The following is a 22,899-nucleotide window of genomic DNA, read 5'->3' on the forward strand; positions in this document are numbered from 1 at the left end:
GGGGCAGACCATTGATGGATTCCCAGGCAGCAGGCAGAACAGACCTGCAGGGCACTGGTGTGTTGTCTCACTCTGGGCACCAGTGGAACAGGGAGAGATGAAGTTGTGGACATCCTGGGACACAAAATCATCTCCTGATCAATTCCAGGGTCCTTTGAATTTGTGGATGTCAATCAGATGGAAGGAGTGACCCCCATCCTGGCAGTGACAAACAGCTGATTGGGTGGTCCCCCACCTGGGCCTGGATCCGAGTGTTTGGTGGCCCTCGCCTCCATCTCTATTTCCCAAATCACAGAACCGGCAATGCACAAGCGAGGAAGTTTGGGCTCTGGATTGATGTTGTTCTCAGGCACATTGAACCTTCATATTCTTGCAGCCGGAATTACAGGTGCAGGTGAAACAGGATGAAGAAGATGGGAGCTGAGGCCCTGAGTGTCCTGGATATAGAAGTTTTTGTGATTGCTCCACACCAAAAAGTGGTGCTCTGCCCCCTCCAGCCAGTGTCACCACGCTTCCAGGGCTTCCTTGACAGGCAAAAGTTTTCTGTTTCCAACATAAACAACAGGAATTCTGCAGATGCTGGAAATTCAAGCAAAACACATCAAAGTTGCTGGTGAACGCAGCAGGCCAGGCAGCATCTCTAGGAAGAGGTACAGTCGACGTTTCAGGCCGAGACCCTTCGTCAGGACTAACTGAAGGAAGAGTTAGTAAGAGATTGGAAAGTAACTCTTCCTTCAGTTAGTCCTGACAAAGGGTCTCGGCCTGAAACATCGACTGTACCTCTTCCTAGAGATGCTGCCTGGCCTGCTGCGTTCACCAGCAACTTTGATGTGTGTTGCCTGTTTCCAACATCATAGTTACTCTTGGCTGGAGTCAAGCGACAGGAAAGAAAGGCACAGGGATGCAACTGACTATCCAGAGAAGAACACTGGGAGAGTATAGCTTCAGTGCTGATGTCTGATGCATCCACCTCAACAATGAATGGATGTGATGGTCCTGGGTGCTCGAGGGCAGTAGTGAAGCATCATTCGGAATGATTGGTCTGCTTCTCTTGTCCAACGGAATCCTGCAGAGGTTGTCTTGATGAGTGCATTTCTGGAGGCCACAATAGAACTGAAATTTCTGATGAAGCAGTGATAGAAGTTTGTAAACTCCCTGAGGCACTTCACACATTTGACAGTAGATAGTTTGAACCTTTCTGTGATTGCCTGAACCTTATACAGCTCCATTTGATCACTGGAAGGAGTGAGGATATAGCCCAAGAACAACACCTGCTCTTAATGGAACTCACATTTCTCCAGCTTGGTATAAGGATTATTCTTGAAGAGCTATCAGAGAACCCTTCAGACATGCTGGACATATTCCTAGAAAGAGCAGGCTTAGACCAGAATTTCATCAAAATACACGAAAACAAACTGGTTTAATATATAGCACATTGTTGACCAGGGCTTGAAAAACAGCAGGAGTATTGACCTGACCAAGTCCCCTTCTCAGATACAAATCAGGTTGTAAGCATTGCTTAGACCTATCTTGGAGAATATGGTTGCTCTTTGGAATCGTTCAAATGCAGAGGCAAGCACGGGAAGAAGGTAGCAGTTCTTCTCTGTGACGTTGTTGAAGCACCGGTAGTCAGTGCGGGCATGGAGCTTGCCATCCTTCTGCCTCACAAAAAACCCACCCCTGTTGGTGGGGTTGATGGAAAGATCAATCCTAAGGCCAACGACTCCTTGATGTATTCTTCGATGGTCACCAGAACGAGAGAGGGAATAATGCTGGCCCCAGGGAAGACCAGTATTGGGTAAGAGGTCAATGGTGCAGTCATTGGCCAGTGTGGAGGCAGAGAGTTGTCCTTCCTCTTACTGAAGACCTCAAGAATGTAAGTTATGACTTCAACAAACTTACAACTCATGTAATCCAGGAATTAGTCAACCACCACATAGCTCCCTACACCACTTCTCTTACCCAACCACATTCCTCAGAGTGAAAAATAAATCCTCAACCCCTTACTAATCATAACAATTATCATAGATGTATGTTCTCTGATAATATCCATTAGAGGCATAGAGTCATAGAAAACTGCTGCACAGAAACAGGCCCTTTGGCCCATCTAGTTTATGTGTAACCGTTTAAACTGCCCAGTCCCATCAACCTACGTGCAGACCGTAGCCCTCCATACTCCTACCATCCATGTACCTATCCAAACTTCTCTTAACTGTTGATGTTGAAATCAAAATCGTATCCACAACTTGCGATGGCATCTCATTCCACACTTTCACCACTCATGTTCTCCTTAAACGTTTCACCTTTCGCCCTTAACCCATGACCTCTAGGTGTAGTCTCACCCAACTTCAGTGGGAAAAGCCTGCTTGCATTTACCCTATTTATGCCCCCTCATAATGTTGTATACTTCTATTAAATCTCCCCTCAATCTTCTACGTTCAAGGAAATAAAGTTTTAACCCATTCAATCTTTCCTCATGTCTCAGGTCCTCCAGTCCCAGCAACATCCTTGTAAATTTTCTCTGTAGTCTTTCAATTTCATTTACATCTTTCCATTAGGTAGATGACCAAAGCTGCAGACAATACTCTGAATTAGGCCTCCCCAATATCTTGTACAACATCAACATAACATTCCAACTCTTGTACTCAATACTTTGACCTATGAAGGCCAATGTGCCAAAAGCTTTCCTTACAACCCTATCTACCTGTGACACCACTTCTAATGAATTAAGAACCTATATTCCCAGATCTCTTTGTTCTCATAGAGCAATGAACAGGCACGGTGGGGATCCATCTAAGAGAGTCATCATGTAAGCCAGTTTACACGCATCATCACCAAGCCAACCTGGCTGTGCTTGGATATTCAGCTCCTGGGTAATAAAGCTCCTGCTGCCATTGGGATTAGCGGATTATCTGCCCAGAGGATGAAACGGCTGGAAGAAATGGGGCACTAGTGGCCGAGGCTGATGAGATTGCTACAGTGGAAGATGTAGGAGATACTGGGAGAGTGACTGTCCTGGCTAAGGGCTGCTGCTGCTGTATTGCAGCAATGAGAGCAGTAATGGCTGCCACCTGATTCTGCCTGACTGTGGTGAGTTACTGAACCATCGCCGCTGACAGCTGTTCATCCTGTTCAGACTGGACTTTCCACTCTGAAACCAATTGTTACACTGCACGAGCCATTTCAGCCAACCCAGACTCCACTAACTTTAATCCTTCTCCATCTGAACAACAAAAGTTGGGTTGGACTGAGTTTGCCACTCTACGGGAAGCTGTCGCTCTGCATGAGCCACATCAGCCAAGACAGCCTCTACTGACTTCAGCCTCTTTCCAACTTGCCCAACGAAATCCAGGGCCGAGATCAGCTGTTCCCTCTCCACTGGGTCCATTTTAGAGGACACAAGTCTGCAGTTATTGCCCAAGTGCAGAGGAAGAGACATTGAAGCATATGAAGAGTTTGCTGACTTTTAGTGAGCTCTGAGCAGAATTAAAGATAAAACATTAAATGCTAGACCAACAGAGCAGTTAACTAAAACTCTCTGCCTTGAAGCTAACAACGACCCTGCAGCTAGCAAACAGTAACGTAGTAAGTACTATATGAATACCGCTCCTTTACAGAGTCAATCTAAATGACAGTCATCTTTCCCGGAACAAAGATGAGGATAGGCAGAGGTGAAGATGTTGCTGTGTTTTTGGTCAAGTCTCGACAAGACAGGCACAAGAGGAAGGAATTCCACCACAATGAAACAGTAATTGGCTGGAATGTGAATACTCACACACGATTGCTGAGCCCGTTCCGCAGCCCACCTGCAAGGGCACGCAGACACAGCAGCACAATCTGTGGCTGCAACAAATCCTTCCACATACACACCAACCTCTATATGTAAAGGTTACTCCTCAAATCCCTTTTAAATCGGTCCTCACTCACCTTAAACCTATTCCATAAGACCATAGGATCAAAGATATAGAAGCAGAATTAAGCCATTTGGCCCATCGAGTCTGCTCCAGCATTTCATCATGACTGATCCGATTTTCCTCTTAGCCCCAATCTCCTGCCTTCTTCCCATATCCTTTCATGCCCTGACCAATCAAGAATCTATCAACCTCTGTCCTAAATGTACATAAACACAGTCTTCACAGCTGCTTGTGGCAAAGAATTCCACAGATTCACCACTCTCTGGCTAAAGAAATTCCCCATCTCGATTCTAAAAAGATGCCCCTCTATTCTGAGGCTGTTATGTATCCTCTGGTCTTAGAATCTCCCACCATAGGAAACATCCTCTCCACATCCACCCTATCAAGGCCTTTCACCATTCAATAGGTTTCAATAAGGTCACAATCCATGCTTCTGAATTCCAACAAATAAAGACCCAGAGCCTTCAAACTCTCTTCATGTTACAAGCTATTCAAACATGGAATCATTTTCATGATGCTCCTTTGAACTCTCTTGAGTTTCAGAACATCCTTTCTAAGATAAGGGGCCCAAAACTGCTCACACCACTCCAATTGAGGCTGGCCAGTACTTCATAAGGTCATGACATTACATCCTTGCTTTTATATTCTAGTCCTCTTGAAATGACTGATAACATCGCATTTGTCTTCCTCACCACAGACTCAACCTGCAAATTAACCTTTCAAGAATCCTGCACAAGGACTCCCAACTCCCTTTGCAATTCCATTTTTTGTATTTTCTCTCCATTTAGAATATAGTAAACCCTTTCATTTGTTCTACCAAAGTGCATGACCATACACTTCCCAACACTGTATTCCATCTGCCATTTCTTTATCCATTCTTCTAATCTGTCTAAGTCCTTCTACCTCCTCAAAACTACCTGCTCCTTCACCTATTTTCATATTGTCTGCAAACTTTGCAACAAAACCAGCAATTTCATCATCTAAATCATTGACTTATAACATAAAAAGAATCAGCCCCAATACAGACCACTGTGGAATACCACTAGTCACGGGCAGCCAGCCAGAAAAGGCTTCCTTTGTTCCTACTCTTTGCCTCCCGTCAGAAAGCCACTGCTTTATCCATGCTAGAATCTTCCCTGTAATACCATGGGCCTGTAGCTTGTTAAACAGCCTCATATGTGGCACCTTGTCAAAGGCATTCTGAAAATCCAAGTACACAATATCAACCAATTTTCCATTGTCTATCCTGCTTGTTATTTCTTCAAAGAATCCGAACAGATTTGTCAGTCCAGATTTTTCTGAGGAGACCATGTTGATTATGGCCTTTTTATCATGTGCTCCAAGTACCCTGAAACCTCAACTCCAACATCCTTACTGAGATCAGGCTAACTGGTTTCCTTTCTTCTGCCTCTCTCCCTTCTTGAAGAATGGGGTGACTTTGCAATTTTCCAGCCTTCTGGAACCATTCCAGAATCCAGTGATTCTTGAAAGATCATTACTAATGCCTTCATGATTTCTTCAGCCACCACTTTCTGAACCCTGGGGTGTACATCATCTGGTCCAGGTGACGTATCTACCTTCAGGCCATTCAGTTTCCCAAGAACCTTCTCTCAAGTTATAGTAACATCACACAAGCCATCACCCCTGATACCTAGAACTTCCATCATACTGCTGGTGTCTTCCACAGTGAAGACTGATGCAAAATGCTTTTTCAGTTCTTCCATCATTTCATTGTCCTCCTTTACTATCTCTCCAGTATCATTTTCCAGTGGTCCGATATCCACTCTCACCTCTCTTTTACACCTTATGTACCTGAAGTAACTTCTGGTATCCTCTTAAATATTATTGGCTAGCTTACTTTCATATTCCATCTTTACCTTCTTAGAAATTCCAGCCGTTGCTGCTCTGCCATTATACCTGCCAGTGTTCTTTTGCAATAAATTCTGGCCTGCTCCTCTCTCATGTTTCTATAATCCCCTTTACTCCACTGTAATACTGATATATCTGACTTTAGCTTCTCCTTCTCAAATTTCAGGGTGAATTGATCATATGAGAGTCCTTTTACCTTGAGCTCTCTAATCAATTCAGACTCATTGCACAACACCCAATCCAGAATAACTGATCCTCTAGTGGGCTCAGCCATGAGCTGCTCTAGAAAGCCATCTCATAGGCACTCTAGAAATTCCTCCTGATTTTCAGCATCAACCTGATTTTCTCAATCTACCTGCATATTGATGCGCCCATCACTATTGTAACATTGTCCTTTTGGCATGCATTTTCTATCTCCCATTGTAATTTGTAAGCCACATCCTTACTACTGTTTAGGGGTCTGTATACAACTCCTATCAGGGTCTTTTTACCCTTGCAGTTCCTTACCTCTATCCACATTGATTCAACACCTTCCAATCCTATGTCACCTCTTTCTAAAGATTTCATTTCATTTTTTACCAACGGAGCAACACCACCCCCTCTGCCTTCCTGTCTGTCCGTTTGATACAATGTGTATCCTTGGACATTAAGCTCCCATCTATAATGTTTCAGCCATAATTCTGTGATGCCTACAACATCATACCTACCAACCTGCAACTGTGCTGCAATTCATCTACCTTTTTCCATACACTGCACATGTTCAAATACAACATCTTCAGTCCTGTATTCACTCTTTTCAATTTTGTCCATCTTTAATATTGCAGTTCATCCTGTTGTCTGCAATTTTGCCCTATCAGCAATTTTGCTCTGTTTGTAAAGCAGCGACCTCAGCTTCAGTACTTGTCTGCCTTTCCTACGATACTTCTTACACTGAAATGTAGGCAGTTCAGGACACTAGTTGTGCCATGCTCAACCTTGTGATTCCTAACTTTGTCTGAGGGCTTCCCAACATCTGCCTCCCCAACCTCTCCACGAACTGCTCTGGCACTCTGGTACCCATCCCTTGTAATTCTATTTTAAGCCCCATGTGCAGCATTAAAAAACCTTCCCATGAGGATATTAGTCCCACTCCAGTTCAGTTGCAAACCGTCCCTTCTGTACGGGGTCCCACCTTCCCTGGGAGAGAGCCAAATGATCCAAAAATCTTATGCCCTCCCTCCTACACTAACTCCTTAGCCACGTGTTAAACTGTATAATCTTTCTAGTTCTGGTCTCACTAGCACGTGGCATGGGTAGCAATCCTGAGATCACAATTCTGGATGTCCTGCCCTTTAACTTAGCATCCAACTCCTTGAACTCCTTAGGCAAAACCTCATCACTCATCCTACCCATGTTATTGGTATCTACATGGACCATGACTTCTGTTTGTTCACCCTCTCACTTAAGAATGCTGAGGACTCAATCTGAAATACCCCAGACTCTGGTACCCAGGGGGCAACATAATATCCGGGAATCTCATTCTCGCCCACAGAAACTCCTGTCCATTCCCCTAATTAACGAATTCCCTATCACCACAGTGTGCCTCTTCTCCCCCCTTCCCTTCTGAGTCAGAGGCAGACTCGGTGCCAGAGACCTGACCACTGTGGCTTTCCTCTGTTAGGTCATCCCCCTGACGGTATCCAAAGTGACATACCTGTTGTTGAGGGGGATGGCCACAGGGGTTCTCTGCACTGGCTCCTTAACCCCTTTCCCCTTCCTGACTGTCACCCAGTTTCCTGTGTCCTGCATCTTGGGTGTAACTACCTCTCTATATGTCCTATCTATCACCCCTTCATCTTCCCGAATGATCCAGAGTTCATCCAGTTTCAGCTTCAACTCCTTAATGCAGATTGTTAGAAGCTGCAGCTGCCTGCATTTCTCTCAGTTGTAGTTGTCAGAGACACTGGAGGTCTCCCTGCCTCCCACATCCCACAAGGGGAGCACTCAACTATCCTGCCTGGCATGTCTGCGGTCCTAGCTGAACAGATATAATGAAGGGAAGGAAAAAAAATTATCTAAGAGCTTTTCTTTTCCCCTAGTTCCCCCTAGTTTTAGACTCCCATATGCTGGGATAAAGACTGTGACTCTTCACCTTATCTACGTCTCTCGTGATTTTATAATTTCTATAAGGTAAACCCCTCAGCCCTTGATGTTCCAGGGAAAATAAGTCCCATTTATCAAGCTTCTCTTGATAAATCGAGCCCTACAGTCCCAGTAGCATCCTCCTGAGTCTTTTCCAAACCCTTTTCGGCTCAATGAAATCTTTCCTATAGCTAGGCAACCTGAACTGCGCATAATACTTAATGTTTATTCACAACAATTTTACTTTTGCTTAATAAATGCAACAACTTTAGGAAAATGTTTGATATATTACATTACCAGCTATTTCAAGATGCTGAAAGAACAGTCTCGAGCTGAAGAAACAGAATGAGGACAAAAATGAGCTAATATTTTCCTTCAGGATAGTGTGAAGTATGACTATGTCAGCTACTCTGTTTGTAAAGCGTCAACAATCAGCATACAAATCAACAAAGGACAGCCTCCCCTTCACGGACTGATGATTACATTTCTCTTTGCTTCTATTAGGCAGCCAAAGACCCACTCGCATCCTGCTTCTCCCTCCTCCCATCAGGCAGAAGACACAAATGTCCGAAAGCCTGTACCACCAAGCTCAAGGACAACTAGTTTGCTGTTATGACTATTGAACAATCCCTTAGTACGATAAGATGGACTCGTGACTTCGCAGTTTACCACATTATGGCCTTGCATCTGATTGCCTGCCCGCATTACATTTTCTCTGTAACATTTTATTCTACATTCTGTTATTGTTTTTCCTTGTATTACCTCAATGTACTGATGTGGTGAAATGGATGGCATGCAAAACAAAGCTTTTCCCTGTACTTCAGAACATCTAACAATATTACACCAATTTAAAAACACCATGTTATTAACTAAATGAAGCTTCAATAAATGACGCAGTGCATTGTAATGGTGCACATCACTGCCAATCTCCATGAAGGTGATGTTCTGAATTTACTTTGTTATAATGTCCTTTTGAAACATGTTTCTCTTTTCTAGCGCCATTAAGATTCTCTCCTCTTCCAAGCTTTATTTCACGTTAGAGATGAGCTGAGTGCACTGCATCAGTGCAGAATGAAATTAAAACCAGAAAACTGAACTGCAAGCAGAAAGTTTTGGAAATGTGTACCTGGTCAATCAGCATTTAAATAAGGAAGCACAGGTCACGATATTTGCGGTGTGTACAATCATTAGAATTATTGGACAAAAGAATGCCACTCCACCCTCAACCGTTATTAGCTCCAAACAGAGCAATCCAATCATGAAAATAGAAACAACGTCATTTACAACTGCTGATGAATAAAATCTCACTGGCAAGTACCTGAAAGGGGCTGAGAAAATTTACAGCTTTCAGGTTTAAAGTGAGAGGGGCAAAGTTTAAGGGAGATTTATGAGGCACATTTTTTATACAGAGCTTGGTAGGTGCCCGGAACATGATGCCAGGGAACGTGTTGGGAGCATATATAACTGCAATGTTTAGCAATGTTCTGATGATAATGGAAAGTAGTTGATAGATAAGACAACATGTTGGGAGATCAGTAATTAATTATGTCAGCATTATGTCAGTTTCCCTTGCTCAGCTCCAAACTGAATTCAATCAAGTGACTACGCAAACAACAGGAATTCTGCAGATGCTGGAAATTCAAGCAACCCACATCAAAGTTGCTGGTGAACGCAGCAGGCCAGGCAGCATCTCTAGGAAGAGGTGCAGTCGACGTTTCAGGCCGAGACCCTTCGTCAAGACTAACTGAAGGAAGAGTGAGTAAGAGATTTGAAAGTGGGAGGGGGAGGAGGAGATACAAAATGATGGGAGAAGACAGGAGGGGGAGGGATGGAGCCAAGAGCTGGACAGGTGATTGGCAAAGGGGATATGAGAAGTTCATGGGACAGGAGGCCCAGGGAGAAAGACAAGTGGGGGGAACCCAGAGGATGGGCAAGGGGTATAGTCAGAGGGACAGAGGGAGAAAAAGAAGAGTGAGAGAAAGAATGTGTGTATATAAATAAATAACAGATGGGGTACGAGGGGGAGGTGGGGCATTAGCGGAAGTTAGAGAAGTCGATGTTCATGCCATCAGGTTGGAGGCTACCCAGACGGAATATAAGGTGTTGTTCCTCCAACCTGAGTGTGACTTCATCTTTACAGTAGAGGAGGCCGTGGATAGACATGTCAGAATGGGAATGGGATGTGGAATTAGAATGTGTGGCCACTGGGAAATCTTGCTTTCTCTGGCGGACAGCTGTCCAGCTCTTGGCTCCATCCCTCCCCCTCCTGTCTTCTCCTATCATTTTGGATCTCCCCCTCCCCCTCCCACTTTCAAATCCCTTACTCACTCTTCCTTCAGTTAGTCCTGACGAAGGGTCTCGGCCTGAAACGTCGACTGTACCTCTTCCTAGAGATGCTGCCTGGCCTGCTGCATTCACCAGCAACTTTGATGTGTGTTGCCTCAGTCAAGTGACTGTAGGCCCACAATTCTTAATTTACAGCAACTAAAGAAAGACACCACAGTTCAGCATCTGCAGCAGTCAAAGCCGTAATACTGACAGAACTCTCAGCGCAGACCATCATTGTTGAGTCAGGCTTGTTGCCACTTCAGATAGCTACACGTGCACAGTTAAAGTGGAAATGCAGATGTTCCTGTCAGTGAAATCCTACACCTCCACAGGGGACACAATTGCAGTTAGTATAGCTGCAATCGTTGCAGAATCAATGTTTTCCGTGAACTTTAACTTAATTCACCATTTTTAATGCATGTACCATTGGAAACCTTGTTATGTAGAATGGAGTGTATTTGTGTTCAAACTGCATAGGACATAGGAACAGAGAACAGCATGGCATAGGGACAGACTCTTTGCCCACCATGTCTGTGCCAACCATAATGCCAATCTACCTAGTTCCAACTGAATGCAAGTTGTCTATCAATTCGCTGCCTGTTATTTGTCTGCGTAAATGCCTCTTGACTATTACAATCATATCTGCTTCCATCACTTCCCCTAACAGCACGTTCCAGACACCTGCCACCCTCTGTGTTAAAGCAAAACTGTACTCTCTGACAATTATACTTCTATCAGATTGCCAATCAGCCTCCAACATGCCAGAGAAATTAATCCAAGGTTACCCAATCTGACTTTATAGCTGATACTCTCCAATCCAGGCAACACCCATTGAACCTCCTCTGTATTCTCTTTAAAACCTCTGCATCCTAACTGTAGAGAGGCAACCAGAACTCTAAATCCTATAAAGAGGCAACCAGAACTCTCTAAAACATCTACGTCCTTCCTATAGCGTGACAACCAGACCTCTCTAAATCCTATAGTGAGGCAACCATAACTCTGAAAGCTCTACAACCTTCTTATAGGGTGACAACCAGAACTCTCTAAAACCTCTACGTCCTTCCTAAAGAGGGTTCTGAAACCAATGCCCTATATGTGGCCTTACTAGAGTTTTATACAGCTGCAAAATTACTATTCAATTTTTATGCTCAATGCCCGGACCAATGTAGGCAAGCATGCCATTTACCTTTCTTTACCACCCTATCCATTGCTGTGTCCACTTACAGGGTGCTATTGATTAGCACCCCAGAATAACCCTCCGTACATCAATGTTCCTAAGGGTGTTGCCATTATAACATACTTTCCCCTTATATTTAATCTCCCAATAAGAAATACCTCACACTTTTCCAGATTAAATTCCATCTATTTTGTCCATCCAAATTTCTATTTATATTAAATAGAGCGGGAAATCACAGAGAGAGCTGGAAACACTTTCTACCTTGTGGGAATTATGTGTCAGTTTTTTAAATGACCAGGGCTTGTTGGGGCTTGACTGCAGAACAGGAGATTGCTTGGTTTAATAGTAACTGAGCAAGGTCAATAAAAAGAAGTCAGGGTGAGTGGAGCAGCTATTGTGGGAGCAGCCATTGTTAGAGTGGGCCAGTGTTAGAGCAGGAAGCTTTGGCTCAACAGGCTTCAATGAGAACAGGTGGGGGCTAAGAGTACTGAGTTCTCACCTACAGTATGTGAGTACAAAGCTCAAGGATTTCCCAGAAAAAGCACAGATAAGAACAGTTAAGTCTTTCTTGTTGTCTGTAAATCCTTAGTCCTTAATTCAGTGCAGGCAAGATGGTAGGCAATGCTCGTTCTCTAACATGTCGGATTTCAGGGTGCTTTACAGTCTCCCTGACGACAGTCTCCAGATCTGTAGAAGAAATAGTGTGAGTTGCGGAGGGCTATTTCAAAAACCAAGAAACAATTCTGGGAGAGGTTTGAGGCGACATCAGCTGCATATCAACTCTGACAGGTTTGCATGCCATTACTTCCTGCAAAGCAAAACCCTATGTCATGAATGGCAGCAATGCTTCACTACCAGAAGAGCTCAACGCCTTTTATGCTCGCTTTTAAGGAAGAACAAAGCCACAGCTATGACGATCACTGCAGCATCTGATGACCCTCTGATCTCTATCTCGGAGGTCGACATCAGGCTGTCTTTCAAGAGGGTAAATCCTCGCAAGGCAACAAGCCCTAATAGAGTACCTGGTAAAGCTCTGAAAACCTGTGCCAACCAACTGGCAGAGTATTCGAAGTCATTTTTAATCTCTCGCTGCTACAGACAGAAATTGCCACCTGCTTCGAAAGGGCAGCAATTATACCAGTGTCCAAGAAGACAGCACGAGCTGCCTCAACAACTATCGTCCAGTAGCACTCACATCTACAGTGATGAAATGCTTTGAAAGGTTGGTTATGGCCAGAATCACCCCTGTCTCAAGAAGGACTTGGACCCAATGCAATTGCCGATCGCCACTATAGATCTATCGCAGATGTGATCTAAGTGGGTCTCCATGCAGCCTTAGGACGATACAAATACTTATCTCAGGAAGCTGTTTATTGACTATAGCTCAGCATTTAACACCATCATTCCTATAGTCATGATTGAAAAGCTGCAGAACCTAGACCTCTGTACCTCCCTCTGCAACTGGATCCTTGACTTTCTAACCGGAAAACCACAATCAGCGCAGATTAGAAATAACATCTCCACCTCGTTGACAATTAACACTGGCGCTCCACAGGGATGTGTGCTTAGCCCACTGCTCTACTCTCTCTACACCCATGACTGTGTGGCTAGGCACAGCTCAAACATCATCTATAAATTCGCTGATGATGCAGCCATTGTTAGCAGAATTCCAGATGGTGACGAAAGGGTGCACAGGAGTGAGATATATCAGTTAGTTGCTTATTGTCACAGCAACAACCTTGCACAACGTCAGTAAGACCAAAGAGCTGATTGTGGACTTCAGGAAGGGTAAGATGAAGGAACACAAACCAATCCTCATAGAAGTGGAGAGAGTGAGCAATTTCAAGTTTCTGGGTGTCAAGATTTCTGAGGACCAAAACTGGATGCAACATATTGATACAACTAAGAAGAAGGCAAGGAAGTGCTATACCTCATTAGCAGTTTGAGGAGCTTTGGTTTGTCAGCTAAAACACTCGAAAACATCTACAAATATACCGTGGAGAGCATTCTGAATAGCTGCATCACAGTCTGCTATGGGCAGGGGACTACTGCATAAGACTGAAATAATTTGCAGAAGCCTATACAAGTAGTCAGCTCTGTCATGGGTACCAACCTCCATAGTATCTAAGACATCTTCAAGTTGTGGAGCCTTATGAAGGTGGTGTCTATCATTAAGGATCCCCACCACCCAGCACATGCTCTCTTCGCACACAAGAGGAAACCTGCAGATGCTGGAATTTCAAGCAAAACACACAAAAGTTGCTGGTGAATGCAGCAGGCCAGGCAAAGGGTCTCAGCCCAAAAAGTCGACTGTACCTCTTCCTAGAGATGCTGCCTGGCCTGCTGCGTTCACGTGCTCTCTTCTCATTGTTACTGTCAGGAAGAAGGTACAGAAGCCTGAAGCCTCCCACTCAGCGATTCAGGAACAGCTTCATCCCCTCTGCCATCGGATTTCTAAATGGGCATTGAACCCATGAACACTACCTCACTACATTTTTATTTCTGTTATTTTGCACTACTTATTTTAACAACTATTTAATAGGCATATCTATACTTAATATAGTTCAGGTTTTGTTCTCTGTATTTACTGTATTTATCATGCATTTCGTTGTACTACTGCTGTAAAACTAACAAATTTTACCACATATGCTATTCATATTAAATCTGATTCTGATTCTGATTTTGACTACAACTTCAACTCCTGACCCAACTCACCCAACTTCAGCTCCTGACTGACAAGGTCAAGGAACTGGAGCTGGATCTGGATGGATTCAGGACCATCGAGGAGACTGAAAATCTCATGGATGAGACATTTACTGGGGTGATCACGCCCGGAGTGCGGGATTAAGGTAGTAGATGGGTGAACACCAAGAGAAGTGAAGGGAATAAGCAGTCAGTGCAGCATTCCCCCGTGGCCATTCCCCTCCATGACAAACATACCCCTTTGGATACTATCAGGGGACAGAAGCAGCCCGGCCAGTGACAGTGTGGTCGGCTCAAATGCTTAACAGGGAAAGGTAAAGTCAGGCACAGCAATAGTGATAAATGATTCAATAGTTATGGGAACAGACAGGGAATTTTGTGGCCGCAAAAGAGATGCCAGATTGGTGTGGTGCTCCCAGGTGCCTGGGTTCAGAAATGTAGATGGGTTCGTTAGTAAGGTTGCAGATGAAAAAAAGATTGGTGGTGTGCATGGCATAGAAGACTGTCAAAGAATAGAGTGGGATGTAGATCAGCTGTAGATATGAGCAGAGAAATGGCAGGTGGAGGTTAACCTGGCCAAGAGAAGTGCGAAATGTTGCACCGTAACAAATTTCACGACATAGGCCATTGATATTAAATTTGATTCTGATTCTGATTCTGACTACATCTGCAGGAAGTGCACCCAACTTCAGCTCGTCAGGCCAAATGGCATAATTCTGCTCCTATGTCTTATGGTCTAATTCATGATTTTAGAAAAGCTCTGTGGAAATTTTTTATAATCCATTTATTCATAAATGATTTGACAATTAACTTATCTCAATCCTTTCTCTATATCCCAATTCTTATTTTACTGTTGATAAAGAAAATTAAAAAATCATTATGATCCATGCTTTTGATTTCCTGGGTTTCTATCAAAAAAGTGGCATAGCCTGTATGATGACTTCACTATTCCAAGACACAAAGATTTTCTATAAATCACGTCAGACTAAAGGGCATTTCTGAACGGAGCAAATAGACATCTCAGAACCTGCTAAATTTTTGTAGGAAAATTTCTTCTCTGTCAATAGTAATTAAAGCCCTTTCACTGCTGCCTTCAGAATTCAACCTAACTTTTTTTCTATTTTTTCATTTAATTTCTTTAAATTGCATTCAATCCCTTTTACTAAGAGAAGGAACACAGTTCATCCAAGTATCCAAGTGGTGCATTGGTGTGATAAAGCTGATTAAATTTTTTCAGCTGATTAAATATCACCCTCAAAAGGCCTTGCCAAAATATTTTCCCCAAGTATCACTTCCAAAATGATACCATGGAAAAACTCTGGAAGCACTTAGCAGGTCAGTCAACATCTATGGGAAAAAAAGCAATTAATTTTGCAGCATGAAGTTCCTCCATCAGAACTGAGAATGAGAGAAAACATGGAGAATATTTGGTGGGATGTCTGGAGCAAAGGGAATATTTCTGAAAAAAAAAATGACAGCAGGGCTGTTTCTAATATTTACAGAGATATTAATGTTATAGAACGATTATAAAATATTGAGAAAGCTCGGCGGAAGGAGAGGGCCTCTCCAACAAGATTCCCATCTTCCTTCACCTGGAGCCAGAGTGGAAGAGATTGTCTCTCCAGAGTGGGACTCCTCAGCCACTCTAGGAGGTGCTGTTCCATGAGCTGACTTTTCTCAAGTCCTACCCACCATCTTTCAAGATAGAAGGGTGCTAACCACCACCGCCGCCTTAAGACATTTTATAAATGGGTGGAACAATGGCATAGAGAGCAGAGCAACCACCACACAGATCCAACACAGAGGTTCAGCCCTGATTTTGGTTGCTGTCTCTGTGAAGCTTGCAACATTCTTCCTGTGATTATGTGGGGTTTTCTCCCATGTCCCACTGTATATTGCCCCCTAATGTGTGAGTAAGTGGTAGAATCTTGAGGAAGTTGATGAGAATGTAGAAGAATAAAGTATGTTTAATGTAGGATCATTGAAAGTGGATCTTTGATGGTTAACACAGAACTAGCGAGAGGAGAGGCCTCTTTCTGTGCTGGCTGACTTTATAAGTAAGGTTCTGGGAACAATATTAACGTGGTTCTTGAGGAATCTCACTGTCTTGACCTGCCAATGCAAGTGTTATACTTGTGCTTTGTTCCTTTCATTAGAGCAGCATAGTTCCAAAGCATTGGGCAGCTTAAATCCTGTGATATCAGTCAGCAGCAGATATCCACAGTCCGCTGGGGTTATACCTCCTCTACTACTGTAGCAGTGTTGAAAGTATGATGGAAACTTATTTTATGAGTCACTCACAATCTCTCTTTTGCTTGTCTCTTATTACTTCACCTAAGATTATCTCTTCACTTAAACATAAGCTGTGAGTTTGCTACAGCACCCATTGGGCTTCGTTGAAAGGGAAGATTTATGAGTCAGAAGGGTTGTAATGTATCTTGAGTGACTCTGTTTTTCCCACTGCTCAGGATATATTGATGAGGAACAGTTTGTTGCCTGGATATTGAGACTACCACAGGATGACGTGAAGTCAGTTCTGCACTTCTCCATCATACCAGAGGAAATCATCACAGCAAGTAAATGCCAGTCACTTAGCTTAACTGTAAGTAACTCATAACACCTCTTGTCATGAACTTCACTCTTACTAACACTCATTGGCCAACTTATATAGTACAACATGTTATTTACCAAGATATGAACACACTACAAAGCAATCCTATTTGTATTTTGGGCATTTTATTTGTAGTTAATTCTCTTGACTGTGAAATTGAGAACAATAATGTTATTTCCAGTTTTTTTTGTTTCTTTGGCAACAGCTGTGCAATTCAGGGTGCCTGTAGCTTTAAATTACACTGGGAGAGTTCACAGGAAACTGCCAGCAATTATTTTGAGGCTTCAGGATAGTACTAGGGGATTTAAGAGCTGCTGGTAGTGTTGTGCTTTGGAGGAGGTTTTACTCCAAGGCCCCATCTTCCCTTGCAGGTGGCTTCTCCCAGATCAATGGAGATGTCACGTATCCTAGCCAATCTTTCTCTCAAAACCAACATTGCTGTAATGTAGATTATCTACTTATACCCTTACTGCCTTCTGTGGGGTCATGCTGCAGTGCTTCAAGGGGGGGGGGGGTCACCACCATTTGGGGGAAGACAATGAACGCTGAGTTCACCAGCCACAACCACATCCCAAAGTGCAGCGATTCTCTGGGTTACGTTCCTCAGAACTGTCCATAAGCTGAATTTTCCAGAGTCAGAAATAAATAGTTTTCCACAGGACTGTCATGCGATTTTGTTGGTCTTGACAGTGCCATGGGACTGACTTGCAAAGGGTAGACTGGATAAGGTCAGTGGTGTTGGATGGGCTCTATGTCTCTTGATAAGGAAAACTGGGTCCTCCGCGATAACAGGTGCAGGTGTTTTAATAAGTGCTCCCGATTTTTCACACTAAGTCCCAAAATATGAAAATATATGTACAATGAGGAACAATATGATATCTATTTACACAGATACACAATATAATACTTACACAGATCAACGGATATTCAACTCCTTTATCACAAGCACCTCCCACAGTTAGGGGTCTATCTCCAACCGCACCTTGGGGGATACACCGACTCCCATTTTGTACGTTTAGCCACCACCCCCATCCCCACCCCCCAATTGCCCATGGTATGTCTTTTCTGCTACTGCGCATGTGCAGTTCCTCATGAATAACCCCTGCCAGAAGCAGCGCTTCAGTTTTACTGAGACGTGCCCAGAACCACCAAACCACAAATAAATGAACAGACAAACAGGCCAATGGAGCTCTCGACAAACAACAAACATAAAACAAATGAACATGTATGTATTGATAAACTTGTCTGTTAGTCCCTGTATGTGTTTGTGTGTGTTACTTTGAGGTTGTAAAATGGTTGCCGTGCTGCCCAAGGCCAGTGACAAAGCTCTCTGTCACAGTCAGTGTAGGTGGTAAGACTTGTTACCAGTGGGTGACGTGGGACAAACGGATCGCTGTGGAGCAAGTGGAGGAGCTGATCTGATAATTGATGAGAAAGCAATTGGCTGTTTAATAAAAGAAAATGTCCACTCACAAAGTTTGTCTCAGTATTTGTCGTGTTTTTTTTAACCTGAATTTGGAGAAGGAACTGGCTTTTTCTCTGGGTGGCCGCATTGATTCCTGGTTAAAAGATTCAAGTGCTGTACTTGAGAGCAAAGTCTGGGAGAATTTATGTAAATCTGGATTTCCTGTTTCAGGTTGTTTGTAGCTCCAGATAAAGTCAAGTCTTCCATAGTTCCGAGACTCCCTGTAAATAGAAATAAGTACATGCTTGCTGGATGTGATTTAATTGAGCTGGACGGCCAGTTGGAACTTCAAAGAATAATCCACCCAGAACCCCACATTCACGACTTTCATGCCATTTTGAGATTACAGTCAAATGCTAAAGCTGCAAGATTGCAAATCAATTTGGATGAGAATTAAATGCCATCTTAGTCATGAAGTTTCTTTAGACTTATTCTACAAGTTTATACAACTTATATACTTTGAAGATAAAAAAAAGAAAAATGATCTATAGACACTTCCTTAAAAACTGTTTTTGACACACACTGTGTTATATTGGCTAGTAACTAGTAGCTAGATTAGTTGCCAACCAGTCTGCTGCAGTATAATTACGTGCCTTTACAAATGAATCGGGGTGATGCTGAACTTTGAAAACTGCATGTGACACTTAGATCCTGAGATCCTGATGCAGGGTTTCAGCCCCAAGCATCAATAATTCCTTCCTTCCCAGTGATGCTGCTCAATCCCTGAATTCCTCCAGTAGGTTATTTGTTGCTCCAAATTCTAAGATCTGCAGTTTCTAATGTAGGACCTTCAACAGACCTCTACAGCCTTGGATACCGAACACCTTGCCCCAACCAACACCAACTCCCTCTGCCTCAACAGTCCACATTTACTATGTGGCAGGCAGTGAAAGCCTACCTCCTCTGTATCATCCAGCAATTGCAGGGAAAAGTGTTTCCATCTGATCTGCTGTGCAATGGGAGAGAGAAAAGAAGAGAGATCAACAGATTCAGAAGATTCAGAAGAGGGAGAGTGTTTGAGAGAGACAGAGACAGAGAGACTGAGAGACAGAGAGACTGAGAGACGGAGAGAGACAGAGACAGAGAGAGAGACAGTGAGACAGAGAGAGACTGAGAAAGACAGAGAGACAGAGAGAAAGAGAGAGAGAGGAGGGAGAGTGGTGGGGCACAATGGTGAAAAAAGAAACAACAGAAATTACAGAAATGTATTGAAGTCCAAACCTCTCTTGGCCTGAAGTCTTGATCAGGCACTCGGACTCAGTTCCTTTGACTGTGGAGAATGGAGTGGTTAAATTAATATGAGTATGCCTTGGGCTAGGCCAGTTTGAAATACACTGAACTAAATACTTGGTGCATGACACTTTTTAAAGAAACTTTTCAAGCACTCTGATCATTACATTAAGAATGATGTAATAAATTTGATGATAATAGATGACCCATCAGTAATGAATTTCTTTGTCTTTCATCATCAGTAATCTCTCCTGGTTATATTTCCAACCACTTTTTCCTTTTTCTCAGGAATTATTTCCTTTTGCAATACATTATCTACTTCACTCTGGCACAGGTTTACCACTTAGTTAAACCCGGTAGGATAAATCTGAAAGATCTAAGAGAGTGCTGGGCAGGGCCAATTTACTTAGCTGCTGTATCAAAGCCATGTGCGCAGATAAACATTGGCAGGCAAGGTGTGATTGTAGAGCCCAGTCCTCAAGGGGAAGTGCAGCATAAGATGTTCAAATGTGTAATCACCTGACTGGCCAAAGCCAGAGCCGTCTTCGAAAGCACACTTTTCATTGTGTGCTCTAATTTTAGTGGAACATCAATAAGCAAACTGTAAGTCAAAGTTAAGTTTATTGTCATATGCACAAGTAAATATGTGCATAGGTGCCATAAAAACTTACTTGCAGCAGCATCACAGGTGCATAACATCAGATAAGCAGCATTCACAAGAAAAACATAAATTAAATAATAATAAGTACTTTATTGATCCCAAGTGGGGAAATTCTTTTGATGCAGCAGCAACATTTGAAAATACACTTAGCAGTGTGCAGAATTAAATAATAATAAAGTACAGAATAATAATATACACAATGTGCAATAATAATGTATGAAGCAATAAAACAGATACTATTGTACTACGATGTGTGTTCATGTTGCACAGAGATGAACTTATTGCATTTGGTAGGAAAGATTTTCTGTAATGATTCTTGTAACAGCTCTCTTAAATGAGACTGTTCAAAAGGGTGGTCCGCCGCTTATTCAGTAGGTCAAGGAGAGGACGTGCCAGATTGTCCATAATCGATAACATAGATTATACACAATTTTACAAGAAAGAACATGATTAGAAGAATAAAAGCACCTATTTAGTGCAAAGTGGTCATATTATAGCTATACTGCAGTGATTAGGGTTTTGATGGTTGGTTCAAGGACCAAATGGTTGAAGGGAACTGGCAGTTCTTGAACCTGGTGCTGTGGGACTTCAGGCTTCAGGCCCTCCTGCCTGATGGTGGCTGCAATAAGGTGGCATGGCCTGAGTGATGAGGTTCTTTGATGAATGATGTTGACCTCTGGAGTCAGTGGCTCACATAAATACCAGCGATAATGGAGAGAGACGTGCCCATGATGTTCTGGATCATATTTTCTTCATTCATATTTCAGCTAAGACTGGTGTTTTTTAACCAATTTCTAATAACCTTTTTAGTACTTCTGGTAAAAGTACTTCCACAATGGTTTTGGGCAGGGTTTGAACCTGGCAACAGTGAAGGAAAGGACACTAAAATAATTCCAAGGCAGGATGATGTGACTTGGACATGAACATGTCAGCATGACTCCATTTATATCCTTCCTTTGTCCTTGCTGATGGCAGACATAATATTGAGGAAGCCTAGGTAACCGACTGCTGCACATCTTGTACATGTATTTATGTGTGTACGCTGCTTCCACTGTGTGCCAGTAGTGGAGGGAATTAATGTTCAGGGCATTGGATAAGGTGCCAGTCAAGGAAAATGATTTGCCTGGATGTTATCAAGCTTCTGTAGTGTTGTTGGAGCTGCACACTGAGGAGAAGTGGAAAGTACCCTAACATTCTCACAAGAGATTCTGCAGATGTGCAGCATCTTTGAAGAGCAATAAAAAGCCGACATCTGGGGCCAAGACTCCTCATCAGGACAGGGCTTCTTCAGGTCCAGATAAAGGGTCTCGGCCCAAAACATCAGCTCTTTATTCCCCTCCATACTTGCTGCCTGACCGCTGGGTTCCTGCAGCAATTTGTGTGTTTTCTAACATTCTCCATTCAACAATCTCTGTGTCTTTTTTTTTTGGGCTGAAAGACTCTGTGGTGTCAGGAAGTGAGGCTCTTGTAGGTTTACTCACTTCTGATTTCTTTGTTGAAGACATATTGGTTTTGCGGCTGACCCAGCTGAGTTTCTGTACTGTGGTAACCCTGAGATGGTGAATGTGACTTCTCACTTCTCATCCTTGTCTATATGCTGAATGTATCAAATCTCATGCACAGAGGGTGTGCTTACTTTTGAGGAGTGGCAAATGGAATTGAATATTGTGCAATCATCTGTGAACATGCCCACTTCTAACCTTATGATGAAAAGATAGTTACTGAAGAAGTCACTGGAGATGTCCAAGCCCTAAGTGACCCCTCCATTGATATTCTGGGACTGAGAAGAAAGACCTCCAACAACCATAATTACCTTCCTTTGTGCTTAATATGAGTCCAACCTTCAGAGAAGCTTTCATTTGATGACTGTTGATTCAGTTTTATCAGATATCCTTGGCACCTCATGCAGTCAAGTACCACCTGATGTCACTATGCTTGGACCAAGGCCGTGTTGAGGTTTTAGAAAAACCCAAACTGGACATTGGTGAGGCAGTTGTTGACGATATTTGTCTCTTGAATGTACTGTTAATAGCATCACCCATGAATCTGCTGATGACTGAGAAGAGACTGACTTGACAGTAATTATCCAAATTAGATTTGTCTTGCTTTTCATGGACAGAACATACCCGGGCAACTTCATACATTTTAAGGCTGTTGCCACTGTGGTAAGTGTTCCAGTACAGTTTGACCAAAGGCATGGCAGGCTCCAAAGGCTCAAAGGTTCCTTTTATCATCAAAGTATGTATGCAGAATATGACTTTGAGATTCGTCTTCTCCAGATATGCATCAAATACAGAAAAACCATGAAACTCATTGAAAGAAAAGGCATCAAACCCCCCTCCCCACACACAAAAAAGAAAAAGGAGCGGAACTCAGAAACTCCAAAACCCCCCAATCCCTCCCTCGCCCACAAAAGTACATATTGCCTCACCTACCAATTGGCAACAAGAAAGTAAACACAGGAAAAGCTGAAGGAGACCGATATAAACTACAGTCCACACTAATAATCACACACATTCACGTGTCTATGTTCATGACTACAATGGGAATGTAGAGGGAGAGTAATTAATGATCCCATGGCCTTTACTTCATCTAATGCCATCAGCTATTTCCTAACGTCAGAAACAGAGCAGATCATGAGCAGAAGTTTGGAGGCAGATGGAACTAGGCAGAAAACCAGGCCTGCATGGACTAGGTGAGCCGAAGGTCCTATCCCTATGTTGTAGTGCTCTGTGGCTCTAATTTGCTGTTGACTGGTTTATGAGATTGAGGGGATCTCAGATCAGCCTCTTGGCTCTTCTGGATCAAGATGATTGCAGG

Source organism: Mobula birostris, chromosome 4 (genome assembly GCF_030028105.1).
Source record: "Mobula birostris isolate sMobBir1 chromosome 4, sMobBir1.hap1, whole genome shotgun sequence".
NCBI lineage: Eukaryota > Metazoa > Chordata > Chondrichthyes > Myliobatiformes > Myliobatidae > Mobula > Mobula birostris.